Below are 4,618 nucleotides of genomic sequence, written 5' to 3' on the forward strand. Positions count from 1 at the left end.
CTTCCTGCGTCCAGCAATCACCGGATCTTGGGAACAACCCTTTCTCTTTCTTCCAATAAAACTTGTGAAAAACGCACCGCAAGTGGGTCCTGTCTCCGTTCTGGTTTTGACACCTTGGGCTGTCACTTTGTGTTATTGAAATTGCTTTGATGATTCAAAACCTTTGTGAGTGATACATATGCAAAAACACTGAAATTGGAAAGGGGGGAAATACCTTTTCATGGCACTGTATATGCTAAAAAAAATGTTTAAGAACGCCATAGGTGTTTGATATATGAAGAATACATACCTGTCAACCTCCGCGGCTCCATGCCCTTACAAACTGTCGTATTTTCCCTTACAAAATACAAAAAAAAAAAAAAATTCTCCAAACATTTTTATTTATGTAGTTTAACATGTTATATTGTACATGTGTTTCGTTATATTATATATATTGTTAATTAACATTTTGTAACAAAGAATTAAGAACTTAGAATTAAGTAGAATAATACATTTTCTTATTCAAATTATGAATTCATTTTCTGCATTAAATTATTGTTTGTAATATACGGATTAAATGAATAACCACAAACCTGTCTTTTTTCATTTTCCTTTTTTTTTAACTTCTTTATACAACATAATAATTTGTAATATGATGCATCAAAGCAATTTTGAAAGCCGGCTCTGTTTAATGAGTTGAGCGGAAAAAGACGGTTCTCTAAAAAGAGACGGACTTCCTTTCACTACACAACTACCACGGAATGATGCATGATGGGAAATCCCCAGGCTGCAGACACATGCGCACAGTAGCATCAAACCGCTCGCTTCGTTTGCAACGGAAAAAAACGATACAGAGATAGAGGCTACCGCGGCGAACTCGTTTGACTTGATTGATTTGCCGTTTCGTGATAGTAGGTGTATACCGGATGGTACCCATAACTGACAAATTTGCGTTTTTCCTTACAGATTTCCTCGTACATCGTACACGTCTTTAAATGCATGATAAACGTACTTTGTACGGCAAAAACGTACAGGTTGACAGGTATGAGAATATCATTTCATTTGCGACCCAATTTTGCTTCCCAACAGCTCGAAACCGCAACACATCTCGAACACTAACCTCCGGGATAAACACCAGCACCCACCCGCTCTGGATGTCAGTCAGAGTCAGAAACATATTTGAGACATGCAGCAGGCGCATAGCAAAACATGCTTCCTCGGATCAAATATCATCAGATTGCCCATGAAATCAGTAATTCGATGAGTTGCAGTTGACGCACATTAAGCTCTTTCGAAAAACAACACAGGACTCTTCCTAACATAGAACAGGTGGAGCTCTTATCAACGTGACGCGAAACCTGACGTATATACGTGCGATTTCCCGTCAGTTGCATCAACTATTGGCATGTCGCAAAGTTCCAAATGGAACCTTTTCGGTCTATTCAATCAGATGCAAGTTGAGATAGAAGGAACATACTTTGCGAATGGAATGATGGATGTCCCGATATCCGTTGAAGTCGTTTAGGCACTGACGTAATCCAGATGCAGGCTTCGACATATAAATATAATAAAGACGTGAATAACCCAAAGCGTAATGTGTAATTCAGCTCGCGAAGAGCCTTGTCAATCAACGAACATACAGTACTCGATATGAGATTTGCCATTGTTTGTGCACACTGAAAGGATTTTTTTTAGAAAAGTTTACCCGCAATAAATATGACACTTAAATAAAAGTAGTATCGAACCACATTTTAGGGTCCCATTCCTTGAAAATTTCCCAAACCAACACACGCTTTATTGGCGTCAAGAACTTTTCGAGGTGTCTCCTATAGAAATCATATCATTTTCCATTATCATAATGTTTTAAATGATTTTTTGAGCCACCAGGGAGCGCCAAAGAGCTGCTTGCCGGCATATTAGAAAGTATCAAGCCTCAGGGAATGATTTCAGTTTAATAAATCACAAATAGATGACATCATTGGCTTTGTCCACACATCGAGGAGCCCCCATTTGCTAGTTTTGTTTCCTGTACCCAGCGATTGAAGTGTGTAGGCAGCCTAGTGAAGAAGTGTGGTCAGAAAAGCGAACATATGGATAGGTACAGATTGTTTATTATTAAAAATATGACAAAGTCCCTTCGTCATCTTCGAGGCTGAGATGGATGGTGTTACGTGCATCGCTAAACCAGAAATATTATCAGTTCCAGAATGGATTAATAAGTAGATCTCAAATATCTCAGTGACAGTTACTGTCATGGTTTTGTCCAATGACTGTGACTCTACTGCCAGTTTTATGAGCTGCTGTGATCAATATCTATGACCCTAAAAACAAATCCATTCATAAATAATGGTCCACAGAATACTGTAGGGATTTTAGTGACGAACGAGGCGACAGTATCCAGAACACCAAAAGCAACAATGGTGATCTAAGAGGCAGGGGACCTCTAGAGTGATTGTAAAAGATTGTGATACAGGCCAAACTTGTTCTGGCCTCAGAGAAGAGAATGACTTTCTGGTTTTCTGCTAAGTCAGCAAAAACAAAAATGCCACGTCAGTTTTTGGCGCAATTTCACATCTCAAGTAACCTACCTGACTGCCTGTGAAAGTCATATCTAAACTCCTTCCCACTTTTCTTAAGATGAAAGACACAAACAGATATATATTTGGATCCCCAAACTAAAACCCTATCACCACCCTTGCTTTGCTCACGGGTGATTATAATGTCTCAGATTATCTAAGGGGCCGTAGGGCACCACACGGAGGCTGGTAGTCGCAATTGAACCCAGGATCTCTGAACTGTGAGGCGGACGTGCCAACCAGTCAGCCGCCGTGACTCCTTTTTACTATTTTTCACAGTTCATGCATCCCTTATTCCCATGGGATTATGGGGGCACCAATGAGGACGCTACTCTGGACAGCTTTCTCCACTGTTGACAGTTCCTGGCCTGTTCTTGGGTCATGGCGATGTTGGCACCTGTCCATTACTTCATGTTGTTGTCCCAATTATTGTTCAGTCTTCCTCTCCTCCTGCCCCCTTGGACCGATCCCTGGGTAATTAGCTTCGCGAGACCTGATGATCTTGTGACGTGAGCATACCAGTGAAGTTTCCGTCTACGCACATTTGACAACAGATCTTAGTAGATTCCAATTTGCCATCTGATGGTATTGCCCACCGTTCCGTTTGTCAGATGGGCTATGTAGCTTACACTAGAAGTTTCCTGTAGCTTCGCTTCTCCATGGCCTGGAAAAGCATATCCGGTTTTGCTGCGAGAGTCAATGTCTTGCAAGCGTAGAGAGCGATGGAAGTAACCAGTGCTTGTCTGATCTTTGATTCCCCTGCAATGTTCTTGCCCGTCCGGAAAGGTTCAAGTCTGGCAAGTGCAGCTGTGCTTTGAATTATCATGGGCATGATTTCTGGTTCAGACAGACCTACAAGCAGGCTATGGCATCACCATGGAATGAGAAAAGGAAAAAGCAGTGTCTGAAAAAAAGTTACCGGACACAAAGGCAGACAACTCTGAACTGCAAAGTTGCCTGCCCAGCCATAAAGTTGCCTGCCCCTTTTTTTACAACTTAAAACACAATAAGACGACTCATTGCAAAAAAAAAACAATGTTGCAAAGTATTAAGTAATACTAATCAGAATATATAACAGAACAACACTTTAAAATTAAGTTTATCATAAATCTACAGATAATATTCATTGCATGTATATGACATCGCTGTTTTCCATCTGCCATCAGATGTGCCTGTATTTACTCATCTTAATTAATGCTAAGTTTGCGTTGCGTCGTCTGCTACACACCATGTGAACTCCTCTTTCCACAATGCTTTTAACGTACGTTTACGTTTTGTAGCGTCATCAATTTTGTTAGCTTCTTTTGAATCTTTCTTCTGGGGCTGAGGTTTTGGGCTTGATTCCTAACCACTTATCCATTTTTCTTGTGTTCTCTGTGCGTCTATTCTGGTAAATGATATGCAAATGCACGACCTTAAAACGCTTGGGAAAGTCTGGAAGTTATTTGATGCAGGCTTCTGCTCGAAATGAACCGAAATTCCGAAATTTCCAAACCGAACGAAGATTTTGAAATCTGAGTAAAACGTTTTCTTTTTTTTTTTCTTGAAAAAGTTGTCGGCTGGGCAGCACGGCGGCGCAGTGGTTAGTGCGTGTGCGGCCCAGTTCTGAGGTCGTGGGAACCTCCTGCGTGGGTTCAAATCCAGCTACCGGCCTTACTGTGCGGAGTTTGTATGTTCTCCCCGTGCTTGCGTGGGTTTCCTCCGGGCACTCCGGTTTTCCTCCCACATTCCAAAGACATGCATTTCAGGTGAATCCAAATTGTCCCTAGGTGTGAATGAGCGAGTGAGTTGTTTGTCCCCGTGTGCCCTGCGATTGGCTGGCAACCAGTTCAGGGTGTCCCCTGCCCACTGCCCGGAGATGACTGGGATGGGCTCCAGCCGCCCCCCGCAACCCTAATAAGGATAACCAGCTCAGTAGCCTAGATGGTAGTGTGCCCGCTTTGAGACTGGGAGGTCGCTGGTTCGCGCCTCGGCCGAGACATACCTAATTGGTATAATGGCGGCGCCCTCTGTTGGCTGCGGCTGCATCGACTCGCTACAACGGGTCAGGTGTATCGACATTT

Source organism: Urocampus carinirostris, chromosome 20 (genome assembly GCF_059441175.1).
Source record: "Urocampus carinirostris isolate Australia breed hairy pipefish chromosome 20, RoL_Ucar_1.0, whole genome shotgun sequence".
NCBI lineage: Eukaryota > Metazoa > Chordata > Actinopteri > Syngnathiformes > Syngnathidae > Urocampus > Urocampus carinirostris.